This window comes from Microcaecilia unicolor, chromosome 3 (assembly GCF_901765095.1).
Source record: "Microcaecilia unicolor chromosome 3, aMicUni1.1, whole genome shotgun sequence".
Lineage (NCBI taxonomy): Eukaryota > Metazoa > Chordata > Amphibia > Gymnophiona > Siphonopidae > Microcaecilia > Microcaecilia unicolor.
Genome location: NC_044033.1, coordinates 34,988,748 through 35,009,849, shown reverse-complemented (window position 1 = coordinate 35,009,849; position 21,102 = coordinate 34,988,748). Strand labels below are relative to the sequence as shown.

Sequence of the window (21,102 nt, the reverse complement as noted above, 5' to 3'; positions counted from 1 at the left end):
GATAGGTACTGAGGGGGAGAGGGATCTTGGGGTGATAGTATCCGAGGATCTGAAGGCGACGAAACAGTGTGACAAAGCGGTGGCCGTAGCGAGAAGGTTGCTAGGCTGTATAGAGAGAGGTGTGATCAGCAGAAGAAAGGAAGTGTTGATGCCCCTGTACAAGTCGTTGGTGAGGCCCCACATGGAGTATTGTGTTCAGTTTTGGAGGCCGTACCTTGCGAAGGATGTGAAAAAAATGGAAGCGGTGCAAAGAAAAGCTACGAGAATGGTATGGGATTTGCGTTCCAAGATGTATGAAGAGAGACTTGCTGACCTGAACATGTATACCCTGGAGGAAAGGAGGAACAGGGGTGATATGATACAGACGTTCAAATATTTGAAAGGTATTAATCTGCAAACGAATCTTTTCCGGAGATGGGAAGGCGGTAGAACGAGAGGACACGAAATGAGATTGAAGGGGGGCAGACTCAGGAAAGATGTCAGGAAGTATTTTTTCACAGAGAGGGTGGTGGACGCTTGGAATGCCCTCCCGCGGGAGGTGGTGGAGATGAAAACGGTAACGGAATTCAAACATGCGTGGGATATGCATAAAGGAATCCTGTGCAGTAGGATTGGATCCTCAGCAGCTTAGCCGAAATTGGGTAGTGGAGCAGGTGGGGGAAGAGGGGTTGGTGGTTGGGAGGTGAGGATAGTGGAGGGCAGACTTATACGGTCTGTGCCAGAGCCGGTGATGGGAGGTGGGACTGGTGGTTGGGAGGCGGGAAATACTGCTGGGCAGACTTGTACGGTCTATGCCCTGAAAAAGGCAGGTACAAATCAAGGTAAGGATACACATGTGAGTTTATCTTGTTGGGCAGACTGGATGGACTGTGCAGGTCTTTTTCTGTCGTCATCTACTATGTTACTATGTTAGATACTGCTTTAGTCCAAGCCACCTACACCTTGGATTAGAGTGACATCAGGTGATATCATAGGAGCCACTGAAGTGGGCAAGAAAGACATGGAGAAGGTGTGGTTCACTATTGTAGGAAGTGATAGTTTTTGGAGCATCAGTGGTGAAAGAGAGGCAGGAGAGCAGAGAAGATGCTCTTCAAGAACAGGTACTCTCTCACCATGCATCCGTGAAGCAGGGACTGCAACAGACTGTTTCAAACAAAGAAGGCTTCAGGCTTTACACTGGAGAGCTGGAAGGTCATTATTTATTTATTGGGATTTATTGATCACCTTTATGAACAGATTCACCCAAAGCAGTGTACAGAAGGTACCGTTTTATATTAAAATTACAAATTTTGTTAACAGCATAACAATAATTAAAATGACCAAATATAAGCATAAATACAATCAAGAAGGTATGGCAAACTGAAACTTAATAATAGGACTAACATGAAACAGTATCAGATATATACACATTACATCACTGTAGAACAATTATACAACTGAAATATGATAAATATCAGTACAATACAAACAAAACCATAATAGACAGCATGGAGGAACATTTAAATAACATAGATACAATGCAATGCAATGTCAGCACATTAGCAGTAGGAACGCCTGATAAACACATATTAGAAAAAGATACAATGCTAATGCTGTCCCTACAATAGACATTGTACTGTGTAGCCAGGGCCAAGTGCAGATATATAGAGATGGGAACAAGATGGGTAGTACATAGTCAACTAAGATAAACAGATGAGTGGCTCAACTCAAGGCATGTTCTATGCACAGTTAAATAAGATATGAGGAACTGGTCTAATTTATGGGGTATGCAGCAAGCTACTCCAGCTCTGGAGTAAATGTATGAGCAATCACCACATGTATTAAAGGCTTGGGAGAAGAGCTATGCTTTCACTTGCTTTCTGAAGTAGAGGTAGTCTCAAGTTAGATGTAGCCCCTCTGGGACTATGTTCCAGAGTATGGGGGCAATTCCTGAGAAGGCTCACTGGCAGGTATAATGTGCAATTTCGTTTCATGAGGATAGAGTTAATAGTAACACAGTAGATGACAGCAGAAAAAGACCTGCACAGTCCATCCAGTCTGCCCAACCAGATAAACTTGTATGTGCTACTTTTTGTGTATACCTTACCTTGATTTGTACCTGCCATTTTCAGGGTACAGACCGTAGAAGTCTGCCCAGCACTAGCCATGCCTCCCAACCACCAGCCCCGCCACCCAATCTCAGCTAAGCTCCTGAGGATCCATTCCTTCTGAACAGGATTCCTTTATGTTTATCCCATGCATGTTTGAATTCCGTTACTATTTTCATCTCCACCACCTCCCGTGGGAGGGCATTCCAAGTATCCACCACTCTCTCCGTGAAAAAATACTTCCTGACATTTTTCTTGAGTCTGCCCCCCTTCAATCTCATTTCATGTCCTCTAGTTCTACCGGCTTCCCATCTCCGGAAAAGGTTCGTTTGCGGATTAATACCTTTCAAATATTTGAACGTCTGTTTCATATCACCCCCGTTTCTCCTTTCCTCCAGGGTATACATGTTCAGGTCAGCAATGAACACAATGCTCCAGGTGGGGCCTCACCAACGACTTATACAGGGGCATTAAAACCTCTTTTCTTCTGCTGGTCACACCTCTTAAGGTCCACCCTTGAGAGGACCTTAAGATATTTCAAAGGTGTGTAGAAGGCTAACCTATTCTTCATGTACTCTGGTCCATTTTGTCTGAGGACCTTGAAAATCAGAGTTTTAAATTTAAACTTGTAAGATAATAGTAGCCAGTGTCATTTCTGCAGGAAGGGTGTGATGTGGTCACACCACTTGCAGCCTTCTGTCAGTCATACTGCAGCATTATGAATTAGTTGGAACTAGTGCACACAGTTTTTGGTTTGACCAGTGTACAGGGGATTACAGTAGTCCAGTTGTAGTGTTAGCATGGCATGGACCACTGTGCTCAGACTCATCTGTTCAATATATGGCGAGAGATTTCATAGCTTCCACAGGAGATAGAGAGAATCTTTAAAGGTTGTTTGAATTTGAAGGACCAAGTGAGGAATGAGTCTAGCAGTATCCAAAGATTCCTAACCTGTGATGATAGAGGGAGTTCATAATTTCCAAATGGTATTTTGAAGTGAAGTATTTATCCATTTGTGTTAGGTACCCAAAGAATCTCTGTTACGCTTGGGTTCAGGCAGAGTTTTTTTTTATTTTTGGCCCATTCCTGAGTTGCAGTTAGATCACCACTAACCCACCCAGCTATGATAGTCCCCTTCTATACTATCCTCCCTAACGCCTTCCTTCTCTCTGCCATTACTTAATCTTTGTACACTACCAATTGTATCTGATATCTTGTAATGACTATGTCATAACAAAACTCTGTAAAGCCACATTGAGCCTGCAAACAGGTGGGAAAATGTGGGATACAAATGCAATAACTAATAATCTAGTTCAATGGGTATGAGTAATTGAACATCAGCAGCATAGACATAGAATTTTGTGTCCATTAACTGAAGTAGCTCAGTCAAATGCTTGAGGTAGTTATTAAATAAAACGGGAGACTCAGTGCCCAACGTTGTTGCTGAAGAGAACAGACTGCTGTCTATCTGACAAATAGGATTTGAACTATGTGAATACCGTGCCACTACTACCTGTTTCTGCCAGCTTTGTAAGCATGACACTATGATCCACAGTGTCACAGGTTGCTAAGAAATCCAACAGTAGTATTGAGGCAGAGCCCGTGTCACAGTTTCTGAAGCCAAATTGACAATGGTCTAGCCAGTTACTTTCATTTAGGCAGTCATCGAGTTGAATACAGACGGTCTTTTTTTTTTTTTAACCAGGAAAGGACTGTTAGAGACAGGTCAGTAGTTTGAGCTGTTCTGGTCAAGGGACCTCTTTTTTTTTTTAGTAGGGGGCATACCACAGCTCTTTTTATTGCTGTTGGCACTTCCTTCCACAAAGGAAGAGTTAACAGTTTTAGTGACTCCTTCCACGAGGCCTATGCTTGCTAGCTTTACTATTTCTGTTGAACAGGGGTAAAATGAAGAGGTTGTCGGTCATAGATCTTTCAGTATTTTTTTCAAGAGCTTCCTTTAGGACCTGGTTGAATGAGTCCCAGATGGCTGTGCATGGTGGGGGAGAGGGAGTGTTCTCATTAGCAGGTGGGAGGTTTGATAGGACTGTCTGTAGGTCCTGATGGAGACCTTTAATTTTGTTGGCAAAGTATGTGGCAAAATCATCACTGGTTAGTTGTGACTGGGAAGGCTGGTTCTATTGTAGGGTTTGCAGAAGGCTGTTTACTATTTTAGTTGCTTGGTTGAATTTTCAGCTTGTTCAATGTGTTGAAAAAATATAGTTTTTTTGGCTGCTAAGGCCTGGCGGTACATTTCAATATGCTTCTTACAGTTAAGCCTGTCTTCATCTAGGTGACATTTTTGCCATTTTTAAGTTGATGTCCTCGATGCTTAAGGACCTGTATTTCTGGGAAGAACAATAGGGCACTGTGAGTAGAGCATAGGACCTTTGTTAGAGGGCCTGGTTTTTTTTTTTTTTTAAATTTTTATTTGAGATCTGAAATTCACATCAACAGGTAACACTTTTGCATTATTTTAACATGTCTTTTAACAAAAGTCGTACTATTCCTCGTTATAATTGTGACCTTCCCTCAGTTTCCCCCTCTCCCCAACCCCTCATCTCCTCTACTTTATAGCATGGGTATCCCAATTATACCATCTCCCCCTTCATATACATACAAACACAGAGAGAGTTATTTTTTTTTTTTTTTAGTGTCCTTGTTCATGCAGGTGGTATCACCAGTTGGGGGGCATCTAGCTCCACCCCTGCCTGACTCCTCCATTTTTTATATTTGTCCCAAATTTTGGAGAAGTGTCCTACTTGTCCATTTTTGATTGCTGTCATTTTGGACATCTGATATAAATAATCCAGTTTGTGTATCAGTTTTATCACTGGTGGAGCAGATTGAGTCGTCCATGCTGATGCCAGTGTTATTTTGCTCGCCACCAAAAAAGTAGAGGCGAATCGGTGTATTGTTGGTGGTATTCCTTGTGGTCGAAGTGTAGTAGGCAGTGGTCAGCTGTCATTGGGTACCTTTTCCCTAATATTTGCTCAAGTAATTTAATCAGTTCCTCCCAATATACCTTTATCTTTGGGCAAGACCACCATATATGTAGCATATCACCCACCGCAGAGCAGCCTCTCCAACAGTGGTTTGAGGCCCCTCTAAACATTTTAGCTATACGGTCCGGTGTATAATACCAGCGGTACAATATCTTATATCCATTTTCTATCATTGCACTGCTGACCGACACTCTCACCAATGAGCCTATCGCTCGCTCCCAGCTCTGTGTATCATGTTTCACCCCTGTATCTTGTTCCCATTTCTGTGTATATTTCAGAACTGGTGTTAGGGCCTGTTTTTTCCTAATGCGAGCGCTAAGCGTGTATTCAAGATATCAACCTGTTCTGACACCGTCTGCTAACGGTTGTGCTTGCATTGCAAGGATGGTGAAATAGTAACCGGAGATGTGTGATGGAAAAATTATGTTCTTACCTGATAATTTCCTTTCCTTTAATCATACCAGACCAGTCCAGACTAATGGGTTGTGTCCATCTACCAGCGGAAGGAGACAGAGAAAATAGTTCCAAGTAAACCACCCCTTAAGGGTATCGTGCAGCCTGGAATGTTCAGTATTTCGAATAGCCAAGCAATGGTGCTCTGAAGTCTAGAAGAAAACACAGTTTACAAACAGGCAAAATCTTGGAGCCAATATGCAGAACCTCACTGTTCCTGCTTGGCCGAAGGCAACTGCAACCTCCCCTCACAGTAAAGTAAGCAGGAGGGAATGGTCCAAACCCAAGCACATAGAGATCTACCCCTGAATCTGAGGAAAGAACTCCATGATCTCAAATAACAGGAGTCATACAGAGCTGGCACAACAAGTGGCAGGAGATTGAATAGAGAAGATGAAGTAGGCAGTGCTGTAGGACATCCCACCATATTGAAGCGTCGTGGAACAGCCAGGGAAACCTAAACGAAACAACACTGACAGACATTAGCCAAGGAGGGCAACTGGACTGCTCTGGTATGATTAAAGGAAAGAAAATGATCAGGTAAGAACATAATTTTTCATTCCTAATGGGATGTAGCAAAGCAGTTTCTCAAAAGGGGGGGGGGGGGGGGAGAGAAAAGAAGAATGCAGAAAGTTGAAAAATAAACTATACACACAGCAAAAACTGATCAGCAGAAAAGGATTCGAATATCCGAACCACCAGGCTACCAAAATGGAACAGAGTTAGACACTAGAAAAGGAACTGAAGCTTTAGGACGTAAAACAAACGCCCTGAGCAAAGGAAAAACTACATACCCCGAGAGTAGCAAAAGAAGCAGCAAAGATACTCATGTCAAAGGACCCCCCCTTGGAAGGGAAGCAACAGTCGTATTCGAGCAACAAGGAGAAGAACTGTCTCTCCTAGACCAGGATCCACTTCTCTGAACCCTGGCAGGAGAAAGGCTAACTCCCAAACCTGCAGGTCTGCCTTGAGTAGCCTTGAGTACAAGATGGTCGGAGGAAGCGACTCTAACAAGTATTAGGAGTATGCAACCCCAAACAGTGTGCCACACTTCATAGAAGAAAGGAAGAAAGGCCCGGGAACCACCCAGACCCACGCCTAGTGAGAGAATCAAACTCCACAGAAGAAGAGACTCCAGAGAACCAACTAAGTGGAGTGCTAGTCTCTCCAGGAGAACCATGAAGAAAAGGGCAGCAGCATACCAAGATACAACCGTAGAAAGAGTACTCCTAAACCAGCTCGCTCTGGACTTAGGGACGAAGAACAGAGCCAACAGAACAAAAGGAGACAAGAAGAAAGAGTCGTGAGTCACACTGCAGAGAAAAGGCCCCCAAGGTGCCCAAGAAGACACAAAAGGTACAGAGACGAATTCAAACTCCAGAAATGGAGAAGCTTCTCGCCAGCCAACAAGAGGCTATGGCAAGAAAAGATGCCACAGGAATGGCAGCCTCGTCTAGCAATCTAACTGCAGTAAGCCACAGCTGCTGAGAAGTTACTATATCCAACCCACAGAAAAGAGCTGGGGTTGACCAACAAGGTGAAACAGTGCCCAACAGGCAAAGGAAAATACGCGCCACAGTCAAGAGACTGAACTGTACTCAAGGGAGAGAAACGAAGCTGAGCTCATCAGGCAGCGTAGGATCCATGCTCAATAAGAACAAACGGATTTGCACACAAACTGAGCCATGCACCGCGGGCAGAGAAGGAGTTGCACACCTCTGGCAAAGACAGAAATGCACTGAACAAGCAGAGAAGAAGCTGAGAGTTAGAGGATAAGCAGTGCCCCCACTGAAAGAGCTGGATATTAGAGGTACCTGCAGAACTGAAGCTGCGGTAGCAATGGAACCGTGTATAAAACGCAGACAAGGAGCTGCTTTCCACACGCAAACAAGGAGCTGCGCAGCACTTGCAGTCACATAGCTGTGCTAAACATACCACCCTGGAACTGCGCTCAATCTGCAGAAAAAAAAAAAAAAAAAGAGTTGTGCTAAACAGAGATGGAGCTACACTCAACAGGGGGTGGAGCTGTGCACTGCATGCCGACAGGGAGCTGCGTTCCATAAGCAGAGAGCTGCATGCCGCACGCCGACAGGGAGCTGCGTTCCATACGCAGAGAGAGCTGCATGCCACATACAGACAAAGAGAAATGCAGACCTGGCTGCATTCTCCTGGCCCAGAGGGACTAAAACTATAAGAAGAGAAGGCCCCATGCCCCAAGAGACACTTAACCCCCAAGTGATCTCTGAGCCACAATGACCACCCTCCTGGGTAACTGAGGTGGAGCAGCAGTCAATGTAGAGAAAGAACTCCCGCCAAGAGGGAGGTAAGCACCACAAATCTGGAATCCTCAGACCATAGGGAGCAAAATGCAGCCATAAGGCAGTGTAGAAGAAACAACTCTCACCAGGAACAAAGAGGAAACTGGCCACTAACACCAAACCGAGGAAAAACCAGCTAAGGGAGAGTCAAACTCCAGACCCTGAACACAGCCACTTCACTGCAGAAAAGTAGAGAAAAGCACAGAGCTAAGAGGCGATAATCCAGATGCACAGCAACAGATCTGCTCAGCAGGAAAGAACTGCGCCCCTTACACAAAAAGGAAGAGGAGTGTCAGATGTGCCAGGAGAGAGGCGCCTGAAAATAGAAACGGCAAAATCCACCTGTGCCAGGATAAAATTCCCGCCCGAAAGCAAGGAACAGCTGTGGCAAACTAGTCCTAAAGGTACATTCCCGTAAAGAGACATGGAACTGAGGCCAAGCAAAAGACTAGCAAGAATGGCGCTCCCGAGGGTACTCAGAAGAGGGATATGAGCTAGCAATTGCACACCAAGGACAACTCAGACCCCCGCCACTGTAGACAAACCACAGCAGATAGGAGGGCTCCACAGGGACGAGAGAACCAGAACCTCCCTAAGGAAGGAAAAACTGCTGCCAACTGGTACCAGCTCGGAAGGGTCCAAGATCAGGATCAGACGCCAGCCAGCGAAATTCAAAGAAACTTCGCAAGCAGCCCCCTAGAATACATTGCCAAAGGCGGGAAAATAAATCAGGTAACAGACAACAGAAAGAAGGAAAAACAAAGTTTCTTCTTTTTTTTTTAAACAACCTCCTTCACTAGTGACAGGAATAAATAAAGGTTTCCCTCAGAGGCAGAAAAGGAGGGAAAAACAAAGTCTCCTTTTTTTTTTTTTTAAACAACCTTCTTCACTAGCGACAGGAATAAATAAAAGGCTTACCTCAGAGGCAGAAATTCAGATATACCTATCACCACAGGGGAGACAAGTTACTCCATGCCACAATCAACCATCACCCTGCTAGAAAGACAGCCAGGGGAGGTAGGGGAAAGGAGGGAACCAGGGTCACTGGATATCACCCTAGCAGGCAGATGAGGAACTCAGGACCACCGAGTTATCATCTAAAACTAGCCCCAACACGGCTACCAGCACACCCCTGGCTCCACTGTCACCAGAAGAATCTGGGACAGGAGCTACCAGCCAGCAATCCAGAGCAGCTGAACGATCTGTCCACCATCCACTAGGAGACAGAGAAAATACTGAACGTTCCAGGCTGCACGATACCCTTAAGGGGTGGTTTACTTGGAACTATTTTCTCTGTCTCCTTCCACTGGTAGATGGACACAACCCATTAGTCTAGACTGGTCTGGTATAGACGACAAGGAAAAGTAATTAACGCCTTCAAAATTTTATATAAGATAATTGAGTTAGGAGCTTTTGTAATTTTATTGGTGTAATAAAGTTGCTTGGCTTGTAGGATTTTTGTTTTTATGAAGCAGCAGCAGCTTTAGGAGTGGAGGAGTAGCCTAGTGGTTAGTGCAGTGGACTTTGATCCTGGGGAACCGAGCTCGATTCCCACTGCAGCTCCTTGTGACCCTGGGCAAGTCACTTAACCCTCCATTGCCCCTGGTACAAAATAAGTACCTGAATATATGTAAACCGCTTTGAATGTAGTTGCAAAAACCTCAGAAAGGTGGTATATCAAGTCCCATTTCCCTTTAAAGTTGGCCATCGTAAAGGAAGAAGGATATTTATGCCAGCGGCATAATTTGACGCAGCTGGCGTTTATAGAGGTGTGTGCGGACTGAGGATATAGAATGGGATGTAAGGGGGGGGGGGGGCAGATGGAACAATTCCCTGAAAGAAGCTTATAACCATTGAGCTATTTGAACCTCTAGAGAAAGTAATGAGAAAGAATCATTTCTGCTGTCATCTACTATGTTACTATGAATCTATACTGAGTGTAGAACTTTGGATCAAATTGGTAGCAGTTAAAGTTTTAAAATCATGAGAATGATAGGTGCAGTTAAAGGGCTTGGCAAGAGATTTAAGGAACTGGCAATGAGTTATAATGAAAGAATGATAGGTCTATGACAAAGAATAAATGGATGTGTAGTATAGCGTATAGGAAGCTGTAGAAAAATTAGATCTAAGACATGCCCTCTTGCGTGAGTAGGAGACCGAATATGCTGTGAAAGGTGTAAATCAGAAATGAGTGTATGAAGACTGTCAGAGAAAGGTGCAGCAAAGTCATCAAAATGAACATTAAAATCACCTAAAATCATCCGGTCTTCTGTAGAGAAACAGTGATCAGTAATGAGAGTTTGCAAAACATTGTAAGATGCTGCAACGGAAGGAGGTCGATGGTAAAGGAGTAGGAAGTCAATGGAAGGGGAGGTGTGGAGATGGAAAGAAAGATGGTCAACCGAGAGGGTTGAGTCACATTGTATATGAGAAATTAGTAGCTTGTCTGTGTAAATCAGAGTCACACCGCCCCCTTTATGAAGAACTCATTTATGGTAAAGGTAATGACAGCCTGATTCAGATAGGCAACGTCAGAATCTGACAACCAGGTTTCTGTTGTGGGGCATAATAAGGTCACAAATGTGATAAATACCCAGTGTACCTGAATGCAAGTCTAAAAAGGTGTGATCAAATTCAAAACGAAATAGTGTGACAAGGCGGTGGCCATAAGTAGAAGGTTGCTAGGCTATATAGAGAGGGGAGTGACCAGCAGAAGAGAGGTTTTAATGCCCCTGTATAAGTCGTTGGTGAGGCTCCACCTGGAGTATTGTGTTCAGTTCTGGAGGCGTATCTTGCTAAGGATGTAAAAAGAATTGAAGCGGTGCAAAGAAAAGCTACGAGAATGGTATGGGATTTGCGTTACAAGACGTATGAGAAGAGACTTGCAGATGCTTGGAATGCTTTCCCACGGGAGGTGGTGTAGAGGAAAACGGTAATGGAATTCAAACATGCGTGGGATAAACATAAAGGAATCCTGTTCCAAAGGAATGGATCCTCAGAAGCTTAGCCGAGATTGGGTGGCAGAGCTGGTGGTGGGAGGCGGGGCTGGTGGGGAGGCGGGGATAGTGCTGGGCAGACTTATACGGTCTGTGCCAGAGCCGGTGGTTGGGAGGCGGGGATAGTGCTGGGCAGATTTATACGGTCTGTGCCAGAGCCGGTGGTTGGGAGGCAGGGATAGTGCTGGGCAGGCTTATACAGTCTGTGCCCTGAAAATGACAGATACAAATCAAGGTCAGGTAAACACATAACGTAGCACATATGAGTTTATCTTGTTGGGCAGAATGGATGGACCGTGCAGGTCTTTTTCTGCCATCATCTACTATGTTACTATGTATATATTCCATATCATCATGCTGATCAATCCATAGACTGGTGGGTTGTGTCCATCTACCAGCAGGTGGAGATAGAGAGCAATCCTTTTGCCTCCCTATATGTGGTCATGTGCTGCCGGAAACTCCTCAGTATGTTCTCTATCTCAGCAGGTGGTGGTCACACACAGCAGCAGCTCTGGCTAGGTCTCCAAGCCTAATTTTTAGGTTTTGTTGAGTACCTGGGGTTGAGGGCTCTTCTTGAGCAAGTGCAAACCTGGTGGCGCCAGGTCCCTCCTTTTCTCCCCCCTCCCTCTGGCTCCATTAAAAAAAAAAAAAAAAAATTTTTGGGCGTCCTTAAGGGCGTTTATTTAAACGTTTATTGCAGCTACTCACTGGGACACCAGGTCGTTACAGCTCGGAGCGAGAAGCAGGTAATTTTTACCTTTTTATAGTGGGCAGGGGGGTTCCCCGATCGATCTCCACGTGGCCTATGGCGTCGGAGGGCGAGGGCGCGAAGAATCGCTCCCCAGACCGCGCGTGCGCTTCTAGCGGGGATGCGGGGGTCTTAAAGTCTGATTCGCCCTTGTTGGGTGTCAGTTCGGAGGCCGGTCAGTGTCCCAGGTCTTCCTCCGGTGCGGCGGTTTTTCCCGCCATAAATGCCCATCCCCCGCTGCTCGCCTCCGCCATCTTGGCCGGCCACTCTGCTCGGACGGCTTCTTCTTGGGCCGCCCTTGAGCTGGGAGACGTTAATGCCATGGCCGCCCTTGAGCTGGGCGACGGCAAAAAAGCGGCTAAAGTTAAGCGCCGTTCTTCCCGCGCGGCTCCTTCGCGGAGTGTCACGCCGGACGCCATCTTGGATGCGCAGCATGTTTCTCCCCCGCTCTTGCGAGCGCCGGTTGAGGGTGCGTCTAGGGCTGTGGCCCAGGCTGCTGCACAGTCTGGGGGGTTTCTCCCCCGAGTTTATTTTGCTGCTGCATCAGGCCTTCCTTATGCAAAACGCTGCCCCTTCTCCCTTGTCCGATAAAGGGGTTGAGGCCCCCGGAAGTAAACGCCCTCAGGTGGATTCCCAGGCCTTAGAGGACGCTGTTTCCTCTGATGTAGATGAGGGCAGCGTATCTGAGTTCTCCCAACGGTCCTTTGGGGATTCCTTGGAGGAGACGGATTCCCGCTCGGATGGAGCGGATGACACCTCTGCAGCGCGGATCTTTCGCTCAGAGGATTTGCCCAACCTGTTAGTGCAGGCCATGAGCATTTTGAAGATTTCCTCTCCAGAGGACGTCTCTCCCTCAGCCCCTGTTGGCTCCGCCATTATGCTGGGGACGAAGCGCCCGCCTAGAACCTTCCACGTGCATGATGCCATGCACACCTTAATTTCGGCTCAATGGGATGTCCCGGAAGCGAGCCTCAAAGTGGCTAGGGCTATGTCCCGCCTCTATCCTTTGCCTGAAAGTGAACGGGAGGCCTTTCTTTGGCCTACCGTGGATTCTTTAATCACTGCGGTGACTAAGAAAACGGCGTTGCCGGTGGAAGGTGGCACGGCCCTAAAGGACGCCCAAGACAGAAGATTGGAGGCGGCCTTAAGGTCGTCCTTTGAGGCTGCTGCCTTAAGTTTGCAGGCCTCAGTTTGCGGCTCCTACGTGGCCAGGGCGTGCCTGACGATTGTGCAGCGGGCTTCCCCCTCGGATCCTTCCTTGAGGGCTGACTGGCCGGCCCTGGAATCGGGCTTGGCTTATTTGGCAGACTTACTGTATGATGTCTTGAGAGCCTCGGCTAAAGGTATGGCTCAGACAGTCTCTGCGCGGCGGTGGCTTTGGCTGAAACATTGGTCTGCGGACCACGCCTCTAAGTCCCGCCTGGCTAAGTTGCCTTTTAAAGGCAAGCTGCTCTTTGGGGTCAAGCTGGACAAAATTGTGACCGATCTCGGCACGTCTAAGGGCAAGAGGTTACCAGAGGTCAGGGCTCGGGCCAGTGCTCGCCCCGGTAACTCCAGAGGACAGTTTCAGGAAGCCCGTCGGTACCGCCTGGGCAAGTCGGGCTCCTCTGCTCCCTCTTCCTTCAAGAGGAACTTCTCCCCCAAGCAGCATTCCTTTCGCAGAGACCGCCATCCCGGAGGTGCGCCCTCCGGTCCTCCCCCAGAGTCTCGTACCCAATGACGGGGTCCTGGTCCATGGCCCAGTGCAGATTGGAGGACGCCTGTCCTCGTTTCTGGGCAAGTGGACCAGGGTATCTTCAGACGCTTGGGTGCTGGAAGTCATCAGAGACGGCTACAAGCTAGAGTTCTGCCGACCCTTAAGAGACGGATTTGTACTCTCTCCCTGCAAGTCTCCGGTCAAAGCTGTGGCAGTGCAGCAGACCTTGGACAATCTGATCCGCCTGGGTGCGGTCGTTCCGGTGCCAGAAAATCAGCTTGGCAAGGGACGTTACTCCATTTACTTTGTGGTACCAAAGAAAGGAGGTTCTGTACGGCCTATCCTCGACCTCAAAGGGGTCAATCGGGCCTTGAAAGTTCGGCACTTTCACATGGAGACTCTCCGCTCTGTTATAGCGGCAGTGAAGGCAGGGGAGTTCCTGGCATCCTTGGACATCAAGGAAGCGTACTTGCATATTCCCATCTGGCCTCCTCATCAACGCTTTCTGCGTTTTGCAGTCCTGGGCCGACACTTCCAGTTCAGAGCCCTCCCGTTCGGGTTGGCTACTGCTCCGCGGACCTTCTCCAAAGTAATGGTGGTCATCGCGGCCTTCCTGCGAAAGGAAGGAGTACAAGTCCATCCTTATCTGGACGACTGGTTGATCCGAGCCCCCTCTTATGCAGAGTGCGGCAAAGCTGTGGACCGGGTGATTGCTCTTTTGAGCTCCCTGGGTTGGATCATCAACTGGGAGAAAAGCCAGCTGCGCCCGACTCAGTCCCTGGAGTATCTGGGAGTTCGATTCGACACCCAAGTGGGCAGAGTGTTCCTGCCGGACAATCGGATTGTCAAACTTCAGGCTCAGGTGGACCAGTTCCTAGTAGCCTCTCCGCTTCGGGCTTGGGACTATGTGCAGCTGTTGGGCTCTATGACGGCCACGATGGAAGTAGTGCCCTGGGCCAGGGCTCATATGAGACCACTACAACACTCTCTGCTGCAGCGCTGGACTCCGGTGTCGGAGGATTATGCTGTGCGCCTTCCCTTGGACCCAGCAGTGCGCAAGGAGCTGAGCTGGTGGCTGAAGACAGACAAGTTGTCTGCAGGGATGCCTCTTGTGACCCCGGAGTGGATTGTCGTCACGACGGACGCCTCTTTGACGGGCTGGGGAGCCCACTGCATGGGAAGGACAGCGCAGGGGCTCTGGTCTCCTGCAGAGGCAAAGTGTTCTATCAACCTCCTGGAACTCAGAGCCATTCGGTTGGCGCTTTTGGAGTTGAAGCCAGTACGGGTTCTGTCGGACAATGCCACGGCCGTGGCCTATGTCAACCGCCAGGGAGGTACCAAGAGCGCCCCTCTAGCCAAGGAAGCCATGAATCTATGCCAGTGGGTGGAAGCGAACCTGGAACAGCTGTCAGCGGCCCACATTGCCGGAGTCATGAATGTCAAGGCGGACTTTCTCAGTCGCCATACCTTGGATCCCGGAGAGTGGCAGTTATCGGCTCAGGCATTCTTGGACATCACGAAGCGCTGGGGCCAGCCGAGCCTAGATCTGAAGCCATCATCGGCCAATTGCCAAGTGCCGCGCTTTTTCAGCAGAGGACGGGACCCTCGATCTCTGTGAGTAGATGCTCTTCTCCAACAGTGGCCGACACAAGAGCTTCTCTATGTGTTCCCGCCCTGGCCCATGTTGGGCAGGGTACTAGACCGGGTGGCAAAGCATCCGGGCCGGATAATCCTGGTGGGTCCAGACTGGCCCAGACGTCCCTGGTATGCGGACTTGATCAGGCTCTCAGTGGACGACCCTCTGCGGCTGCCAGTGGAGCAGGGCCTGTTGCATCAGGGTCCCGTGGTGATGGAGGATCCCTCCCCCTTTGGTCTTACGGCCTGGCTATTGAGCGGCAGCGTCTGAGGAAGAAGGGCTTCTCAGACAAGGTCATCGCCACTATGCTGAGAGCGAGGAAGCGCTCTACTTCTACTGCTTACGCCAGGGTTTGGCGTACCTTTGCAGCGTGGTGTGAAGCAGGCTCACTTTCTCCCTTCACTGCTCCAATTTCTTCAGTGCTGGCGTTCCTGCAAGAGGGTCTGGAGAAAGGCCTGTCGCTCAGTTCCCTTAAAGTCCAGGTAGCGGCTCTGGCTTGCTTCAGGGGCCGCCTGAAAGGTGCTTCCCTGGCTTCGCAGCCAGATGTGGTACGTTTTCTCAAGGGAGTTAATCACCTGCGCCCTCCTCTGCACTCAGTGGTGCCTGCGTGGAATCTCAATCTGGTGCTAAGAGCCTTGCAGAAGCCGCCTTTTGAACCCTTGTCGAGGGCATCTCTGAAAGACCCGACATTGAAAGCAGTCTTTTTGGTGGCTATCACTTCAGCCAGAAGAGTTTCCGAGCTCCAGGCACTCTCATGTCGAGAGCCTTTTCTGCAGTTCACTGAGGCAGGAGTGACTATTCGCACAGTGCCTTCCTTCCTGCCCAAGATTGTTTCTCGCTTCCATGTGAATCAGCAGCTCTGTCTCCCTTCCTTTCGTAGGGAGGACTACCCAGAGGAATACTCTGCTCTCAAATATCTGGATGTGAGACGAGTCATCATCAGATACTTGGAAGTGACCAATGATTTCCGGAAATCGGATCATCTGTTTGTCCTGTTTGCAGGTCCTCATAAGGGTCTGCAGGCTGCTAAGCCTACAGTGGCAAGATGGGTCAAGGAAGCCATTGCAGCGGCTTATGTGGCCATGGGGAAGGTGCCGCCTATCCAGCTGAAGGCTCACTCTACTAGAGCTCAGGCGGCCTCGATGGCAGAGGCCGGGTCCGTCTCCTTGGAGGAGATTTGCAAGGCGGCAACTTGGGCATCGGCCCATACCTTCTCCAGGCATTACCGCTTGACTGTGGCTGCTCGGGCGGAGGCCCGGTTTGGAGCTTCAGTGTTGTGGTCAGGGATTTCAATGTCCCGCCCTGGGTGAGTACTGCTTCGGTACATCCCACCAGTCTATGGATTGATCAGCATGATGATATGGAAGGTAAAATTATGTATCATACCTGATAATTTTCTTTCCATTAATCATAGCTGATCAATCCATAGCCCCTCCCAGATATCTGTACTGTTTATATTCTGGTTGCATTTCAGGTTCAAGTTTAGTCTTCAGTTCCTGTTCAGGAGGACTTCGTGTTCAAGTTTTTTCAATTGGATTCTTCAAGAGTTGAGACGAGTTTGTGTTACAGTGAGCTGCTGCATTCCTCTCCCCTCCGTTTTACGGGGCTGGATTGAGACATAAATTCTGCCGGCGCTCCCTCCCGCTTCGTGCGGCTGTAGGGCAGCTTTGTACCCCTCCCGCTTCGGCGGTGTTAGGGTCAGTCAGCTCCTCCCGTGGTTGCGGTTGCAGGATAAACCAGATCCCCCCGCATCGGCGGGGTGGTGTCCCTCCCCCGCTCCGCGGGGATGAGCTGGACGGATTCCTCTCCCCCACTTGTGTGGGGATGAGCTGGGTTAATTCCCCTCCCCCGTTTCGGCGGTGGTGAGCTGGGCAGAGTGTCCCTTTGTGGGTGTAATTCTCTAAGTGTTGAGTCCTGCGGATGGAGCTTGGATATCGACATACTGAGGAGTTTCCGGCAGCACATGACCACATATAGGGAGGCAAAAGGATTGCTCTCTATCTCCACCTGCTGGTAGATAGACACAACCCACCAGTCTATGGATTGATCAGCTATGATTAATGGAAAGAAAATTATCAGGTATGATACATAATTTTACCTTTATTTTCCATGAGGGATCTGCAATTTAATAGGCCCACAGTAATATGACAAGATTAAAATAGGAAACAGCATACATAGGATGACAGGTGATTACTGGAACAAGATGTCTTACCTGAGGTTTGGTTGTAGTGGGTTGAGATGGTAACGATCGATGTCCCCAGCGAACTGGAATGTTGAAAGACATCATGAAAAGGAGAAACATAATGAGGTATTTTGGCCAAACAGACGCCTGAATTTTAAACTGAAAGACCATTATGGGGCTCATTTTCAAAGCACTTAGACTTACAAATTTCCATAGTAACCTATGGAATTTTGTAAGTCTAATTGCTTTGAAAATACACCTCTATGGGGTGCACACTCAGGATGCGCATGAAGGAGCATAATGATGCGCGCCGCTAGAGAGCGAGTTAATATCTAGCTAGTACCTAACGTCACTTCCAGGAGGCGGGAGTTTGGGCTGCCGTAGTGGCTACTGAGGCAGGAGCAGCAAAAATGACAGCCCGGGACCTGAAACACAGAGCAGGGGGAACAGTCTACAACAGCATACAATAATATACAAAAATAAAAGTGTTTACAGATGGGGCCAAGAGGACCACAGAAGACAAACACAAATAGGAATGAAAGTTTGGCAGACCTTGAATGATTTTCAGAAGACTATGTTTCTGAGGAGCTAGCTAAACTAAAGGTAGACAAAACAACAAGGCCAGATAGGATACATTTAAGGGTACTGAAGGAACTGAAGGACTGTTCATTTGTCCTTTAGATTGTAAGCTCTTTGAGCAGGGATTGTCTTTCTATGTTAAATTGTACAGCGCTGCGTAACCCTAGCAGCGCTTTAGAAATGTCAAGTAGTAGTAACTTAGGTAAGTTCTGGCAGCTCAATTGTTTGATCTTTTCAGTCTTCTTTATAGCCTGGAGTGGTCCCTCTCCACATGGGAGGAGGAGGGTGGGAATTATGGGCTGCCTAGTCTGACCTCCATAGTGAGTAAATTAATGGAAATATTTCTAAAACAGAAGGTAGTAAGGTTTCTGGAAGCCAATGGATTGCTGGACCCAATGCAGAATATTTTCACCAGAGGTAAATCTTGTTTATTTCTTTGACCGGGTAACCACACATTTGGATCAAAGGAGAGCTAGATGTGCTGTACTTTGATTTTAGCAAAGGCTTTGAAATGATCCACACAGATGACTTAATAAACTGAGTTCCCTTGGTTATGGGGCCTAAAGTGACTTGAGTTAGAAACGGGTTGAGTAGAAGATGACAAACGGAAGCGATAAATGTAGTTCAATTGGAGGAAACAGATGATAGACTTGTGTGTTCTACAGGGATTGGTCCTTGGTATGGCTCTTTTTAACATTTTTGTGAATGATATTATGGCAGAGCTGTCTAGAAAGGTTTGCCTTTTTGCGAATGAAACCAAACCTGCAATAGGGTAGACACTCCTGATTGACTGGATAGCATTAGAAGGGATCTAGAAAACTTGACAAATAGTCTAGAATTTTGTACATAAAATTTAATGCTAAAAAAATGCAGAGTTATGCAGTTCGGCTGCAAAAACTCAAGGGAGCGATACAGTATAGGGGGGTGAAGTACTTCTGAACGCGAAACAAAAGTGGAACTTTGGGGCGATCGTGACTGATGATCTTCAGGGAGCCAAACATGTAGAAAAGGTGATGGCAAAAGCCAGAAGAATGCTTGGGTGCACAGTTGGAGGAATGGCCAGTATGGAGGAGGTGATAGCACCTCTATACATGTTTCTGGTGAGACCCTATTTTGAGTACTGTGTACAACTCTGGAAATCACACCTTCAAAGAGATAAAAACAAGATGGAGTCGGTCCACGGGGCAACAACTAAAATGGTCAGGGGTATTTGTCATAGAGTATATGGGACCAGATTTAACAACCTGTTTGGAAGAAAAGCAACAGAGAGAAGATATCATAGACACATTTATAGACACATTTAAATAGGTCAGAAGACAAATCTCTTTAAACTGAAAGGAAGCTCTGGAATGAGGGGACATCAGATGAAGTTGAAAGGGGACAGGAGTAATCTAAGGAAATACTTCTTTATGGAAAAGGTGGTGGATGTGTGGCATGGCTTCCCAGTGGAGGTGGTAGAGATGAAAAGTGTAGGACAAGCACATAGGATCTCTTAGGCTGGGCAGAAATGACAGGAAATGTGGTCTCTATCAGCAAAGCCAACGAACAGCAGAAGTGTCCACCCTAACCATGGTCCACAATGTAGCAATGAAAATGAGAAGGGGGCAGGCCAATGTGATTCCAAAACAGGTGGTTTAGTGAAGAAAAACAATAAAATGGCTTGATGCAGTCCTGCATTTCGACACCACGTGAACCTGATTCAGGAGTCAAATTATTTCAGCTACAGATGACAAAATGCAAATGTGAGAGCAAAAACCTCTAAAGATACAGCATCCAAAAAGTGCTAACAAAGAGCCAAAGTAGAGAAGCATGTCAATAGCAATCATCATTTTCTATGTTTCTATCTATGATAGGCTAGATATAACTAGTGACAGAATAGAAATTTCATGTTTGAGTTCTTTAAGAACATTGAAGTGCACGCTGTCCTGTCCTAGCAATTTGCTGTTTGTTTTTCCAGTTTGATCTATTACACCTTCTAAACTTACAACAATGTGCTTTATTTACTTTGAACTGTCACCATCAAAAATAGTTTGTGGTGTTGGTATGACTGACCAACATTTTCCCCAGTAAAGATCGATGCAAGGAAATAATTTTAATTTCTCTGCTATTCCCTGAGTACTCCTTGGTCATACAATAGTCCAAATGACTCCCTCCCAGACTGAGGAAAAGGACATTACCAGTGGTGTGCCACAAGGATCAGTTCTTTGATTCTTTTTTTTTTTTTTTTTAATATTTATTTATAGTTTTAACATTTTGAAACACAGTACACAACTGTATATTAATTCTGTAGATACATGGCTTCAAAAAACAGCATAAAGATTTCAAACATCATTTAAAAACATCAGCTGAACTATTATACACCTCTGCTTAGATTAACCATGTCCCCCTCCCTTTAAACCCTCCCACCCCCCGTCATACTGGGTGTGCAACAGGTCTTATATAGCAGTAGTTGCTTTCCATTTAATATATGGATCCCATATTTTATGGTAATGTATAATTCGACCATTTCTTATGGCTGTAAGTTTTGACATCAGTTGTATTTTATCCAATCTTTCCCGGACTGTGTGTACCCCTGGAATCGTGGGCTTCTTTGATTCTTTTTAATGTTTTTGTAAGCAACATCGAGAAATGGCTGTCTTTAAGGTTTGCCTCTTTGCTGATACCAAGATCTGCAAGAGTGGACTCCCTAGTTGGTGTGGATAACATGAGGGATCTGGTGAAGCTTGAAGAATGCTCTATAATTTGGCTTCTAAGATTTAATGCTAAATGCAGGGTCATGCATTTTGGCTGCAAAAACCCTAGGGAGAGGTGCCTTATTTGGGGGGGGGGGGGGGGGGGGGAAGGGAAGTACTTCTGTGCACAAAAGAACAGCACGTCCTGAAGGTGATCGTATTTGATGATCTAAAGGTGGTCAAACAGGTAGGGCAATAGCAAAAGCTAAAAGGATGCTTAGGTGCATAGGGACAGGAACAGCCTAAAGAAGGCGATAGTGCCCCTGTATAAATTTCTGGCAAGTCCTTATCTAGGGAGTACTGTGTGCAAACCTGGAGACTGCACCTTCAAAAAAGCAAACAGAATGCTAGGAATTATTAAACACCTCAAGTAAATTCTTGTATAAAGCTAATATCCCCTTTCCAAGGTTCAGTGCGGTTAACATTCTAGGTGAGACAAAAGCCAACAATGTTAGTATGAGGCAGCCAAAAAAGCAAATAGGACGTTAGGAATTAATAGGAAAATGAGACCAAGAATATAATAATACCACTGTATCGCTCCATGGTGCGACTTCACCTTGAGTATTGCATTCAATTCTGGTCACCGTATCACAAAAAAGATGTAGCGGAATTACAAAAGGTTCAAAGAAGAGCACCCAAAATGACAAAGGGGATGGAACTCCTCTCATCTGAG

At 46.9% G+C, this 21,102-nt stretch overlaps 1 long non-coding RNA gene across 1 annotated transcript in view; it reads right to left on the bottom strand.

Annotated features, from left to right (window-relative positions):
- Positions 1 to 21,102, bottom strand: part of LOC115465389 — a 41,055-nt gene that overhangs the window by 14,584 nt on the left and 5,369 nt on the right. Inside the window, exon 2 of the long non-coding RNA XR_003941405.1 lies at positions 17,149 to 17,201. This is a non-coding gene — a long non-coding RNA (uncharacterized LOC115465389). The remainder of the gene's footprint in view (positions 1 to 17,148; positions 17,202 to 21,102) is intronic.